This window comes from Lissotriton helveticus, chromosome 3_1 (assembly GCF_964261635.1).
Source record: "Lissotriton helveticus chromosome 3_1, aLisHel1.1, whole genome shotgun sequence".
In the NCBI taxonomy this organism is placed as follows: domain Eukaryota; kingdom Metazoa; phylum Chordata; class Amphibia; order Caudata; family Salamandridae; genus Lissotriton; species Lissotriton helveticus.
In genome coordinates this window covers 94174801-94190015 of record NC_136061.1, presented here as the reverse complement: position 1 = coordinate 94190015, position 15215 = coordinate 94174801, and the positions used below count along the sequence as shown (strand labels likewise).

The window sequence follows — 15215 nt, the reverse complement described above, 5'->3', positions numbered from 1 at the left end:
TCCTTGGGTGCAGGTTTAGGGGTCCCCTTAGGAGGTACAGGCAAAAACGGCAGCGAAGTGGACCTCGGCGGAGGAACCTTCGGCTGCGGGGCCGGCCCACGCGGAGGGACCGGCGGTGGCGGGTCGTCCGCTGGAAGTGGAGGCAGTGTCGGAGGATCCTCTTTAGGAAGAGGAGGAGGAGTGACCGCCTTAGGAACAGGGGTATGCGTCGACCGAGGCCGAGAAGGAGTGTACACCGCAGAGTACACCGTGCCCGGTGACCCCTTAGGCGAAGAGGGCTGAGAGCCCGCCCCTTCAGCCGGAGAACGCTTCCTCTTGCGCCCCCCACTGGAAGCAGTGTGACTTCTGGGACTAGAATCCCTCTTGCGACGCTTCGGAGAGCCTGACCGACTCCCAGACGTCGACCTCCGTCTGCTCGACGTCGAGCGTCGCTTTTCCGGCGTCGAAGGACGCTTCCGTGACTCCCCTCGACGTCGACCGGCGGTGTCGCCTCGACGGCGAGCGCCGATGTCTGCTCCGTCCATGACGTCGGTATGAAGCCCGACGTCTACGACGAAGACGACGTCGACGGCGGCTTCGTCCGCGGTGGCTTCGACGTCGAGTCGCCCCGATGTCTCCACCCGGAGCCCCGGGGAGAAGGGGAGCACACCGCCGTCATCCCTCTCGACGTCGTCGTCGACATCGACGTCGACGGAGACCGGGACCGTTTGCTGGGCTTCCTGCCTCTGGGGAGCCCCCCAGGGGCCTCAGCAGAGGCAGAGGGAACCTTCCCGGACTGCCCAGACCCACCTGCAGCCTGCAGGCGCCTCTCCTCAAGGCCAGACAGCCTGATCTTCGCCCTTTCCTTCAGAGTGCGAGTGGTAAACTGCTGGCAGATGACACACTCCTCAGGGACATGATCTTCAGGGAGGCAGACGATGCAGACATCATGTGGATCACCTCTGGCCTTCTTCCTCTCACATGCTGGACACTTCACAAAGAGTCCAGGCATTCTAGAGCCCTAAAACACCTGAAGCAGCACACAGAAGAGAAGAGAACACCAAGAGAGTAAACTGCAACACCTTTAGAATACAAAAGTGCCAAAACATGCAATAAACCCTTGAAAACAAGGGAGAGCTCAATGCCAGGGTCCTGTAAGCAGGAGCCGGAAAAAAGAACTGAAGTCAGTGGGACCTGCTATGCATTCTGGGATACTGGGAGAAGGTTCTAGAAGGTTTCCTTAAAGGCACAGTATCCTGTTTAAGCCACATAATGGCAGCCTATGGGGCTTGTCTGTCCAGGCCTTCCTCTCTATCATTTCTGAGGGGTTTTGCAGTAAAAGCAAGGGAAATCTGGACAGGCTTTGCTGTTTGTGGATTTTTGGTGGAATTTCTAGTTGAAGTACTGGACAGTGTAGCCTGTGGATATAGGCTGCATTATTTGTCTTTAAATTTTCTCTTAAGTGTCTTTGCAGTTCTGCAATTTTTTGACAACTTAAGAGATTATTTTTGATTGCCGGGGTCCACGCACATGGGCGGGACTATTCACTAGATTATGACTATACACAGAGATCCCCTACTACAGAACTGAGTAGATCAATGTGGAGACACCTGATACTAGGGTAAACGTCCCACATAGTTTATACAAAAAATTGGAGGGGGATGTACCCAGAAACATTAGTGTTGTCTTTTGGAAGGACTTAACTCAAGGTAACAATATTCTTTTAAAAGAAAAGGATGAGTTTGCTTTCCCTGTTAATGTGACACCAGATAGGGAGGATGTGCGGCTAAATCATACTGGCGAAACAATGACTGAGTCAGGAGGTGGGTGAACTTTTAAGAATGCATAATCCTATATGAGATTATCAGCCAAGAACCAGCTGAGGGAGCAGCATCAACAACATTCTATGCTGCATAGCATTAGAAATGAGTTATTGATGCCTTAAGAACTTCCATAGTGACCTTTAGTTTTAATGCATGCCTAGAAAGGAAGCAATGAAATGCGGTAATGTCCTCAAGGAAGAAACCTTTCAAGATGAACCAAGATAATACTTCGGGGTATAAGGTGTGTTGTCTAAATCGTTGAGGTATCTCTATGAAAAGAACATATAACCATAAGTCGAGGCAAGTCTAAAGGTGCACTGCCTTCTCTTGTGGCAAATATACCTACAAGGTCTTCCATGAGTATTGATTTGGTTGGATATTTTAGTCCACCCTGTATAAGAATCTTGAAGGAGTCTAGCCTAGGGGAGTCAACAAACACCTAGACAGGCGGTTACTGAATTGTTAGGATTATCAAAGTATCACCTAAAAGAGCAATTAGCACAACTACAGAACACACTGGCACAGCCTCAGTACTGAGGGAGCTAGAACAACTGTTAGTGTTCGGGAGCCACCTAAAGCATCTGGAACATTAGTGGTTAAAAAGTACCCTGACATTTGCCTACGAAATTACTCAACCTCCTAGGTTTTGAATACAAAGCATGATTCTGGAGTGTCTGTACATGAACAGCACCATTTTCTAGTAGGCACTTTCCCATTGTGGGGGTTGTTCGAGATGGAATTGCTTGGTCCAAAATCAATTGGAACTTCATTGGACTTTTGTCTCACAGTCCTAGGTCACTGGCTTCATGCTGACAAAATGCACTTCTAATTCGAGTGATAAAGCAGAAATTGTTTATAGGGCATGTGGCTTTCTCAGCTGTTTTTCTTTCACAACAGCAATCTGATGAAAAAGGTACGGCATCATGTCAGAAAAACATAACTGAGGGGCAAAGATGGTGTGTGAGTAACGGCAGCGCACCTACCATCTCCCTTGATGGATTGACGCTACGACGAGGTGGCAGGACACGGCAAGCTGGGTGCTGGACGCTTTGCTACGGGCGATTGTGCAGCGGCTCACGGGACCGGGTACCTGCCCCGTTAACTAGAGAGGCCGAGATTGCCAGTGGCGGCGGATACGTGGAATTTTGCTGATGGCGGCAAGAGGAGGCAAGACAGGGAAAACCTGAGCTGCAGGATCCGCTGGGGGTGGCCCCATACTACCGGTGGGTCCTAATCTTATGAGGGCCAATGAAACCATGGCAGAAGTTAAACGATTTGGCACAGGATGAAAGGGAAAGATGCTGGGATAAAGAAAACAGTGCCGAAAGCTATAAGACAGACGGAGGGGGATCCAGCGCAGCCCACTCTTATATCAATGTTTTCCAACTTTCCGCCTCTGACTTGCACACAACTAAAGTACTACCCCCAGCCAGGACAGACGAAAGCTTGAACCTTGGAGGGGCAGGAAACACAGAACACGGGGAGATTCCAAGAGAAACCTTTACACCTTCAGAACCATTACCCTTCGGCCCAGAGACATTAAAAGAAGGAGAAAAGGAAGATGGAATGCAAAAGATCCTGTTGGGCACGGAGGGGACAGAAGCGACAAGCCTGGAAGGCGAGACACAAGCCAGGTTAAGGAAAATACAGGGAGGGCAGGATATGAAAACCTGGCGTGGGATGGGCCCTAAAATAGAGCGCAAAGGTGTAGAGGAGAGCTATCGCTTGATGTAATAGGCGAGCAATTTTTTCTCACTGATGAACCTAAGCCCTCTGGTCAGGAAGATACACCATCTACCAGTGAGGGTGTCTTGGAATCTGACAGCACCTGCTCAGGAGACAAGCTACAAACGACACAGAGGAAGAAGCTTAAATGGGGAAGAAAAAGGAGAGACAGTCAGAAGTGGAATGTTGGCAAGCAGCTAAAATGGGATTACTTGGACACGTGGCCTGAACATCAAGGAGGAGGACCAGAGGAAGGTCCAATTGTAGAGTCAAAATGAACATACAAGAAAAAGAACCTACGCTTACGGTGATTTTTCGATCCATCAAACAGATGCAGGAGGAAGTGAGGTTGGATGGGCGTTGAGCCAGAGTGGCAAACAAAAAAGTACAAGCTGGAATAAGGAAAATAAGGAAAATGCTACTTACCAGTATGCATCTGTTCTTGGCATGTAGAGCTGCACAATCCTACATTTAGCAATAGATCGCCACCTGGTGTTGGGCTCGGATGATTGCAGGTTGTCGTCTTCTTGGAAGAAGTCTTTTGTAGTCACGAGATAGGTGACTCCTCCCTTGGACAATACTGCGCATGGTCATCGACTCCGTCCTCAGATTGTTTTTCGCCATGATGGGAAATGATGGCGTTAGTAGAAGTAAAAGAAAGGATGTCCATGCGTGTGCATACAAGTAAAATGAGTACTGGAACGGATACAAGTCCCGGGGAGGCGGGAGGGCACGTAGGATTCTGCAGCTCTACATGCCAAGAACAGATGCATACTGGTAAGTAGCATTTACCGTTCGAGGCATATGAGCTGCAGATCCTACATTTAGCAATGATTGTGCAGCAGTGTCTCCGCTAGCGGTGGTCGCTTGTATCCGTTGCAGCATACTGAAATGATGTTTTAAGAACAGCTTGGCCTACTGCAGCTTGCTGCTTGGCTTGCACATCAACACAATAGTGTTTAGTGAAGGTGTGTATTGTAGACCATGTGGCTGCCTTGCATATGTCCTCTAATGGTATGTTTCCTAAGAAAGCCATAGAGGCTCCTAGTTTGTGAGTGGAGTGTGCTCTAGGAGGAACCGTTAGTGTACGTTTAGCCTTGTGATAGCATATTTGAATACACTTTACAATCCATCTAGCAATACCTCCTTTAGAGATGGGATTGCCTTTCTGTGAGGGAGAGAAAGATGCAAATAGTTGTTTTGTCTTTCTGAAGGATTTAGTCCTGTCTGTGTAATATAGTAGAGCTCTTCTAACATCTAAGGTGTGTAAAGCTCTTTCTGCAACAGAGTCCGGTTTTTGAAAAAACACTGGTAACTCTACTGACTGGTTTAGGTGAAAAGGGGTAATCACTTTTGGTAGGAATTTTGGATTGGGTCTAAGAACCACTGTGTTAGGATGTATTTGAAAAAATGGTTCTTCTATTGTGAATGCTTGTATTTCATCAACTCTTCTGAGAGAGGTAATGGCAACAAGGGAAGCAGTTTTCCATGTTAGGAATTGCAGTTCACATTTATGTAACGGCTCAAAAGGGGGTCCCATGAGTCTTGTAAGGACTACATTTAGGTTCCATACTGGAGCAGGTGGTAACCTGGGTGGGATTATTCTTTTTAATGCGTCCATAAATGCTTTTATTGCAGGTACTCTAAATAGAGATAGATGCGGTCTATTCTCTAAATATGCTGCAATAGCTGCCAGATGCAGGCGTATGGAAGAGTAAGCCAAATTGGACCTTTGTAAATGTAGAAGGTAGAAAATAATATTTTGGATGGAAACATCCAAAGGATCGATGTGATTGTTGTTACAATATATTGCAAATCGTTTCCACTTAGCAGCATAGCATGCTCTGGTAGTGGGTCTTCTAGCTTCTTTAATTATATTCATACAGTCTGTTGTTAAGTTTAAGTAACCAAACTCTAGGACTTCAAGAGCCAGATCGCCAAATTCAGTTGGCTTGGTTCTGGGTGTCTTATTTCTCCATGGTTCTGTGTTAACAGGGATAGCGTGAGCCGTAATTTCTGATGTGGAACCAATGAGAGATCTAGTAGCGTGGTGAACCACGGCTGACGTGCCCATGTGGGGGCCACTAGTATTAGTTTGAGGGACTGTTGTCTGAGCTTGCGTTCTACTAGTGGAATGAGTGGGAGAGGCGGAAAAGCGTTCGCAAATCTGCCTGACCAGTTAATCCATATTGCATTCCCCTCCGACCGTGTGTGTGGTAACCTACGGCGCAAGTTGGGCATTTTGAGTTCTCGTGGGTGGCAAACAGGTCTATTTGTGGATGCCCCCACATTTGGAAGAATGGTTGAAGTGCTTGTGGGTGCAACTCCCATTCGTGAATCTGTTGTGATTGGCGACTTAACAGATCTGCTATCTGGTTGTGGATCCCTGGAAGGTGTTCTACTGTCAGATGTATGTTTTGAGGGATGGCCCATCTCCAAATGTTCTGTGCACGTTGGGACAGTTGCAGAGAGTGTGTCCCCGCCCCCCCTGTTTTTGTATATAATACATGGCTGTCATATTGTCCGTCCGGGCTAGTACAGCTTGGTTTTGTATTTGCACTTGAAATGTTTTGAGTGCTAGGAAAATTGCTAGCAACTCCAAATGGTTGATGTGGAACTTTTTCTGTTGATTGTTCCATTGACCTTGTGTGGTATAATGCAGGAGATGGGCTCCCCATCCTGTGAGGGATGCATCTGTCGTGAGCACTGTCTGTGGAACTGGATCTAGGAACTGCCGCCCCTTTGTCAAATTTTTGGTGTTCCACCACTGCAGAGAGCGATATGTACGTCTGTCTACCAACACCAGGTCTGTGAGCTGACCTTGAGCCTGATTCCACTGCTGTGCTAGACATTCTTGTAGTGGGCGCATTTGCAGTCTTGCGTGAGGAACTATGAAGATGCAAGATGCCATCATCCCTATTAGTTTCATGAACACTCTGGCTGGTAGAGAGTGCTGGCATTGAAAAAGGGAGACTAAGTCCTGAATACTTTGAATCCTGGCTTGACTGGGATACGCTAGAGCTACCGATGTGTTTATAGTAGCTCCTAGATATTGATGAACGTGCGACGGCTTTAGGTGCGACTTGGTGTAGTTTATCGTAAACCCTAAGTTGTGCAGTGTTTGAATTGTTTGTTTTGTGTGTTGTGCACACTGGTTGTACGATCTTGCTTTTATGAGCCAGTCGTCTAAGTAGGGAAAGACATGTATTTGTTGTCTTCTGAGATGTGCTGCCACTAGAGCTAAGCACTTTGTAAACACTCGTGGTGCTGTTGTAACCCCAAATGGAAGGACTTTGAACTGATTTGTATGACAAACCTTAAATACTTCCTATGCGCAGGATGTATTAGAATGTGAAAGTAAGCGTCCTTTAGGTCTAGTGTGGACAGAAAATCTCCCTGTTGTAGTAATGGGAGTACCTGTTGTAAAGTGATCATGTGAAAATGATCTGATTGTATGTAGTGGTTCAGGGGCCTGAGGTCGAGAATTGGTCTTAATGTCCCGTCCTTCTTTGGAATTAGGAATTACAGGGAGTAGATTCCTGTTCCTTGTTCTTCTAATGGAACTACTTGAATAGCATCTTTTTGTAGAAGTGCTAGAACCTCCTGTTGAAGCAGAGTTATGTGTTCTGCAGACATTGGACGCTGCCTGGGTGGTATGTTTGGGGGGGGTTGCTGTGAGTTCTAGGCAGTAGCCATGTTGGATCATTTGTCTTACCCACCTTACCCACCTGTCCGTTGGGATGGAGTTCCAGACAGGTAGGAACTGTGAAAGTCTGCCCCCCACAGGAGTGGAATGCTGTAGGGGAGACAGAGGGAAGTCACTGTTTAGGAGTGGAAGAGGATCGGTTGTTGTTACTACCTCTACCTCTTCCCTTGTTGTTACTGCCTCTGTATCCTCCTCTAAAATATCCTCTATTAGAGGAGATCTGCGTGTGTGTTTTAAAAGATGATGTTGTGTCTGCGTCGGTTTGCTTGGAGCCTCCTCTATAAGAAGAGCGGCGAAAAGAACCTCTAGTTTGGGTGGATTGTAATGCCCCCATAGACTTAGCGGTGTCTGTGTCCTTCATCTTTTCTAATTTATTATCTACCTCTGGTCCGAACAATTGGTTCTGATTAAAGGGCTGGTTTAGGATGGTAGTTTGTACCTCTGGTTTAAATCCCGAAATGCGTAACCATACTCTGGATGCTGTGTCAGCTACATCTAGTGCACATTTAATTGAGGCATTTGAAATTAATTTGCCTTCTTGTAAAAGTTCTGCTGCCACATCCTTATGTTGATCTGGTAGGTGTTCCATTAACTTCTCTAGTTGATCGTAATGAGCCCTGTTGTAGCGTGAGAGTAATTCCTGTGTGTTTGCTATGCGCCATAGATTTGTTGCTTGAGCAGAAATTCGTTTCCCTGACGCATCAATAATTTTGGACTCTTGTCAGGCGGGGGTGTGTCTCCAGAAGTCTGAGAATTAGCCCTTTTGCGTGCATTTGATACCACTAAGGAGTCTAATGGCAGATGACCCTTAATGTATACTGGATCAGCTGGTGCTGGCCTATACTTTTTCTCGATTCTAGGATTTAACACCCTACACCTTACTGGATCTTTAAAAATCTCTGGAGCATGTTTAATGACTCCCTTGATCATTGGTAATATTTGGGTAGACCTTTGTGACTGGTCGAAAGTGTCTAACAAGAAGACCTCCTCAATGGCATCAGAGTGCATAGGAACCCCATGGTAAAGTGCAGCTCTGTTCAATAAATGATTAAAACCAATACTGTCCTCTGTAGGGGAAGGTTTTGTTGGGTAGTACTGAGGAATAAGGATGTCTGGTGCATTATTTGTTGCAAAGTTATATGCATCATCATCCTTAGGGTATTCTGTGTTAACATCCTCATCTAAAGGGTATGTATGTGTCTCTGGAACATAATTCCCCCCACCCAAATCATACTCCTCATCAGTGTGGTGTGATGATGCAGGAGAGTGAATAGGAGAAGTTATAGGTTCCACATGTGGAGTAATAGGAGAGGAAGAAGGTGAAGGAGAGGAAGGGTGCATTGGAGAAGTTGCACAGTCCTTTTTGGCAGGAACCACAGGTGTAAGTGGTGTGTCTGCTGGTCTTTTCTTACGAGGGATTGATTTCACATGTCCAATTTTTGGATTAATAAAGACCTTTTTCTGTCTAGGATCTGGTCTTAACAGTTCTTCCTCTTCTATAATCTTCTTCGGCGTCGATTTTTTCGTAGCCGATAGAGGTTATTTAGTGCTTTTTTCCTTATGAGGAGTAGTTGAGTCTTTTGGCAATGTTTTCGGTGCTGAAAGTTGTTTAGCCTTTTCTGGGGTCTTCGGTACCGATACTAGAGGTTTCGGCATGGATACAGGTTTTGCTGTTCCTGTGGCGCGGGAAACGGACTCCCTCTCTTTGTTTTTTGAACCGGAAGGTTTCGGAGTCGAAGCTTTCGGGTTTGGTACAGGTTTTGGCTTTGGCATAGATGGTACGGGTGCCGAAGTATCTTTGTCTTTGGGCGTCGAAGGGTGTTTTATCTTCGGTGCCGACGAGTCCTTCGGTGTCGAAGGATGTTTTGGTGCCAATGGAGGAGGTGTAACTGGCACATGGTGTTTCTTCGGTGCCAAGGCACCGGAAGGTGTATTCTCTTTCCTCAGAGCCGGGTAAACGTCGGTCTCGACTGGGCCCCATGGGCGGAGTGCTGACCGTTGCCTTCTGTTTGGGTACTGTCTGTCGTGTAGGGGCAGGTGTACTCACGGGTTGTCGAGATGGGATCGAATCATCCGAATCCTCTGCTCCCGATATTATCTGGAGATCAGGCGAGCCCTCCTCTGCGCCGAGTGGAGGCTCGTCCTCGGAGATATCTTCGATTGGATATTCGTCCTCGGAGACGTCTTCTTCGACGATCTCCTCTTCAAAGATGGCCTCCGGTGCTGGTGCTGATCTCCTCATTTCGTGTCGACGGGCCCTCTCATCCCGAATGGTCTTTTTCGATCGGAAGGCGGCACAGGCTGTGCAGGTTGACTCGTCGTGTTCTGGCGAGAGACAGAGGTTACAAACCTCGTGATGGTTGTTATGAGGAAATTTTGCTTGACATACCGGGCATCTCTTGAATGGAGTTCTTTCCATGAGGCGTAGGCCGCACGGCCCCGATGGGCCCAACGGCCCGCGCACTGGAATGTAGCTGGTGATGTCGAAAGTTTATTCGATGTCGAAAGTTTGTTTGAAGTTTCTCGCTTCGAAAACAGCAGAAAAAGTCTTTTTCTAGCCGGAGCAGAAAAAGTCTTTTTCTAGCCAGAGCAGAAAACTTTCATCCGAACCCAGTGGCGGAAAAAAACAATCTGAGGATGGAGTTGATGACCATGCACAGTATTGTCCAAGGGAGGAGTCACCTATCTCGTGACTACAAAGACTTTTTCCAAGAAGACAACAACCTGCAATCATCCGAGCCAAACACCAGGTGGCGATCTATTGCTAAATGTAGGATCGGCAGCTCATATGCCTCGAACATAGGAGATATCGCAGAGAGATTGACATCTTTTGAGACGCGGACGGAGACTTGAAGTGGAGATGGACTCCCTTAAGGTGTAAAATACAGGCCAGGGGGAGGCTCTGTCAGATGTTATGCCCAAACTGGAGGAGCAGGAAAATAGATAATGTAGAAACAAATTGCGCTTGTATATAATTAATCTTTTAAAGAACACCTTCCCCGAACAAGTGAAGATGAGACAGCGAGATCCAACGTGCCCACCGGGTACCCTTAACGATGAGAAAACAGCCCAAGAAAGACCTAGGGCCGTATTGGTATTCTTTGGAAATTTCCTGTTGAGACAATTGGTGTATGACCAAGCCCGACCTTACTCGCCAAAATCTTACAATGATGTTTGGGGTTTCTTTTTTTGTTAAGCCGGATATTGCCCACGCAAATAAAGCACGGGCCTTCCTGGAGGAGAGAACAAGGAAAGTAAAAGGAGGGGAAGACTAAGTGAATAAGATTTGAGTTGTATGAGTTTAAGAGGTTAATCTAAAAAACTAATTAAGAGCAGTCGCTAATGGTACTATATTTTCTTATATATCAAGGGGGGTGGTAGGGCAGTTTATCAGGTGCACATCGTTCAGGCCATGCCGGTTTGCCCAGGTTTTTTAGGGTTTTGGGGGGGTTGGATTGGAGAGGGGGGCACTGTAGGATTATGACAGGTTTTGCACAGTGTAGGTTTTGTGTACGGGAGGTTGCAAGTGAATGCATGGGAGGATATTATGGAGTAAAGAGATTTCTAGTGTGGGGTAAAACTGAAAAAATTCAAAAGGATCAAATTAAGGATCACAGCGGTCAATATATGTGGCCTGAACGATATATTTAAAAAATTGCCAGTTGCAGACCCAGGCTTTCCTAACTTTACGATATGCTCCCTTTATGGTAGTAATGTCGATGACCCCGCTTTACTAGGATGGCCGACAAATGAGTTTCAGAGGGACTAACAACTCAATATTCAATAAGGAAAAATAAAGAGGCAAAGGCAAGCCTGGACTCCCAACAATCTAGCTTGGCCCAGGCTGAAAGCAAACTAATTAAGGCCCTGCAACAGAAGGATAGTATTGAGGATGCTCGTCTAGGGGTAGCTGCTAATAAAGAAGCAACTGGGGAGAAATTACTGAGAAAGGACATTGATAAGGCAACAGTGCACCATGAGGGTATGTATGAGTACAGTGAAAGGGTGGTCATCTACTTGCGGTCAAGACAAGGCAAGAAATCACAGGGAATGAAATAAAGGAAGTAAGGGATCCTCTGATAGGGGTTGTTTTGGATGTGTAGGAAATACGAGCTGCTTTCTCAAAATTTTACCGGACTCTATATGCACAGAGGTCCGGGGAATGGGGGTGGAGGGAGGGAGAGGGGGGGGGGGGGGGAGTCAGAGGGAAGAACGAATAGGGGAATATCTGGCGCAAGCTGCTGAGGTGTCCTTATCAGTAGAAGGGAGGGACCACCCAGAACAACCTCTAACCTGGACAGAGATTGCAGTAGCCCTGTCCAGTTTACCGAGAGGGAAAGCAACTGGACCCGATTTGATCCTTACAGATTTTTATGAGGTTTTTCAGGAACAATTGAAGGAAATCATGTTGACTATGTTCTTGCAGATTGCAAAGGGCATGACTCCACCAGCATTGTAGGCTATGGCGTATATTGTCTTTCCCCCAAAAAATAAACCTAGTGGGGAACTGGGGTCCGATCGGCCAATAACCCTTATAACTGGGGATGTGAAAAGTTACTCTAAAACCCTAGCCTCTCGTCTGTCACTGGTGATACACAAAGTTGTTTCCCCAAAACAACATGGCTTTATCCCGAGTAGAGGCACCATAGAACACATCAGAAAGATCATTACTCTGTTTGATGTGAGGCAAGTGTCAGGAGACCCTATGGCCGCAAACTTTTTAAATGCAGAAAAAGCTTTTGATAGGGTTCCCTGGAAGTTTCTGTGGGCCTCTATGCAATGGAAAGTGACAGGGGAACAGTTCATTTGTGCAGTGAAAGCCTTGTATAAAGAACCAAATGCTAGAGTATGTGTAAATGGGTATTTGACGAAGACGTTTAAAATAATGAGAGGTACACGACAAGGCCATTAGCATTGTTTGCACTTTGACAATTTGGAGTTCCTGCTATAAAATACGCCTTAACACAATTGAATATTGACATGAAATGTATTCAAAAGATTTGATATTGAATAACGGAAATGTATTTTATTTTTTATGTATACTCCATGACACTGTACAAATAAGAAATCAGAAATGTATTAGAAAAACTCACATGAAAGCTGGTTGGACAAACCGCGGGTGGGGGGGCAGGTGGATGTATTTAAAACAAGCATTGAAAATGCAATAGGTCTCGCCTTTGATTAAGTTAAAGCCATTTGCTTTGCTTATGGTATTGTATAGCAAATCAAATGGCTTTAACTTAATGAAAGACGAGACCTATAAATTGAAGTGAACCAGCACTTCTCAGCTGGGCTGCGCTCGTTTAATGGAAGTGTGCCAGCACTTTTCAGCAGAGCTGCACTATTTTAATAGAAGTAAGTCAGCACTTCTCAGCTGGGCTGCGCTCTTTTAATGAAAGAGAACCAGGACTTCTTAGCAGGGCTGCGCTCTTTTAATGACACAGTACCAGCACTTCTCAGGAGGGCTGCATTACTTTGAAGTGGAGAGTATAAACCCCAATAAGCAGGACCGCACTACTTTTATTGGGAGAGGATCAGCCCTTCTAATTAAGGGTGCACGTATTTTATTGGGAGAGTGGCAGCACTTCTGAGCTGAGCAAACCTTATCATCAGAGTACCAGCACTTCTCAGAGCGGCACAAGACGTGTAATGTGAAAGTATCCTCTCTTTTCAGAGTGGGACACCACTTTCAAAGGGAGAGTACCGAAACCTTTATCCTTTGGTGCACATCTCTTATTGGGAGAGCACGAGCACTTCCCTGCTGCTGCGGCACTTCTATCTAATAACTACATCTGTAAAACGAGGACCTGCCCTTCTATACTTTCATTTCATGCAGTGTACAAGATAAAAGTATATTTGGCTCCATATTTCCATCGTCAGCCCCGTGTACAAGGACGGGGTCTCTCTGGGTCCAGTGCTAGAGTTACACAACGACATCTTCTCGGACCCGCCCCTGCGTGCGGAACAGAAATGACTGAGCGCTGTACCTTCCAGTGCAAACTTAATAGTGAACTTTCTAAGACAGCCGTCCTATCATGGTGTCCGCTGCTTGGTACACGCAGTGCGGACTCGGTACACACAAACTAATGAGGGAATGTGGCCTAACATCTAAAGCGGTGGCCCTCTAAACTGGGGGGCTGATGTCGAGTCTCTGCAGGGACACTTGACATCCTGTGATTCTGGGCAAATCACTTAATCTACCCGTGCCTAACAAAAATTAATGTGTCCGTCTGTAACGAAACTGTTGCACATGTAAAGCGGTATGATACCTTCGGATCTTGTTCCCGCTATATATATATATAAAGAAAAAAAACTACACATAAGCGGTACTGTCATTCAGCCCAAACCCGGGGGTACTGTCTCTTCCCTCTGTCATGCCTTCTACTTCCCCGCACATCCTTCTCCCATTTCCGCGCCCGCCCGCTCGCCTCCCTTATCCATGCAGCTCACAGAGGCCGCCACTTGACATGTTCCAAAAGATGGGCGCATGCGAAGAAAAAAGTCATAAACAGTACCAAGAAATCCCTTCCCACAACAAAGCCGGCTTTAAAACATTACCAAATGACAGTGCGCTCCCTTCAGCCCGGAGGCGCCCTCAGAAGTTGGGGATAAAAGATGACTGCAGCCATTGCTACCGGGGCTCTTTTCCCCAAGCTCCGGCAGTGGAGGCCAGCCTGGGACCGGTGCTTGCCCGCACCGGCTCCCGAGCCTGGAATTCCGCCGGTTCACTGCATCCGGGGCTTACTGTCCTTGCAAAAGAAGAAAATAAAATATGATAACTGCAGAAACAAAACCACATTTGTGCCCCCACCTCCCTCGGTCCCTCATCCTCTCATGACCCCGGCAGCCTTCCTCCCCAGCCAACTAAACAAGAAACGGTGTCTGAAGTTTAAAGTGAACATACGCATCATGGCTGTGCCGGGCCGCCGCGCTGCCCGCGATGACCCAGAAACGGTTGGGAAGCCGGCCAATGCCAGCGCGGCCCCAACCGGAAGTCCCGCCCCATCGCGCTGAGAGACAGAGAGCTGCCCGAGGAGCCACGAAGGCTCCGCATTGAGTCCCGGTCCCGAGATGGGGGACCGGGTGAAGAGCGGCCGGGCTCATGGGGAAGGCGGGGCTCTCATGTGGTGAGAGAGCCCCGCAAAGCGCTACCGCCGCCTGAGATGCAGATCCGCCGCCGAGCACCGCCAGAACAGGTAAGTGTGTTGAGTGAGAGGAGGGGTGAGTGGGGGTGGGGTGTATGCGCGTGTGTCTGTTTTAGTGTGTTTGTGCGTGCGTCTGTCTGTGTGCGCTGTGTGTCTGATTAAGGGGGGGTGCGTGTGTGTATATGCAGTGTGTATGGCTTTCTTTGTGCGCATGCGTGACTGACGACGTGCGCGCTCACGAGGTACAATCTCGGAAAGAGAAAGCTCGTGCAACATTGCTGTCCTCATTCCCCTGAAAGTAACAACATAAGTCGTCTCGCCCTAGACAGCAAAGCTTCGCTTTGCTTTCGTCTAGGCGAGACCTAAAAATGTGTGGGAGGGAGAGAAACTTTTTTTGTTTTTCCACTCAAAAATATATATTTTTTTAAAACATAACTGAAAATCACCGGTCAGAAAATTAAACAGTACTCTTGCCTTCAAAAGATACTGGGTTGCCTGCAATGTGAAATGAAGTCTGAATTACTAGTTGTACTCCCAATTTGTTGAGAAGTTGAAGGAGCATTAAAAACTGATATTGTTTGCCCTCAATACAGAAGGGCCCACTTTCTCTGGCATAATGGACTCCAGTTGAGAAAAAGATGCTCTGGTGATTCTTTAAGTCCAGTGACTTGATGCAGAAAGAGGAGTTAAGGAAAGAAGAAAAAAGCAGAACATGCATGTGTGTACACTAATAAAGATCACTGGAGGGGAGGGAGGGGAGAAAGGAGAGGGAGAGGAAGCTGTGGACTAGCTCAAGCTGTGAAAATGTACTCCAAAGTTGGTAAAAGAAGAAAGCAA

The 15215-nt window shown here is 47.0% G+C and overlaps 1 protein-coding gene across 4 annotated transcripts in view; it reads right to left on the bottom strand.

Moving 5' to 3' along the window:
• Nucleotides 1-15215, bottom strand: part of PAFAH1B1 (platelet activating factor acetylhydrolase 1b regulatory subunit 1) — a 593618-nt gene that overhangs the window by 241201 nt on the left and 337202 nt on the right. The window lies entirely within an intron of this gene.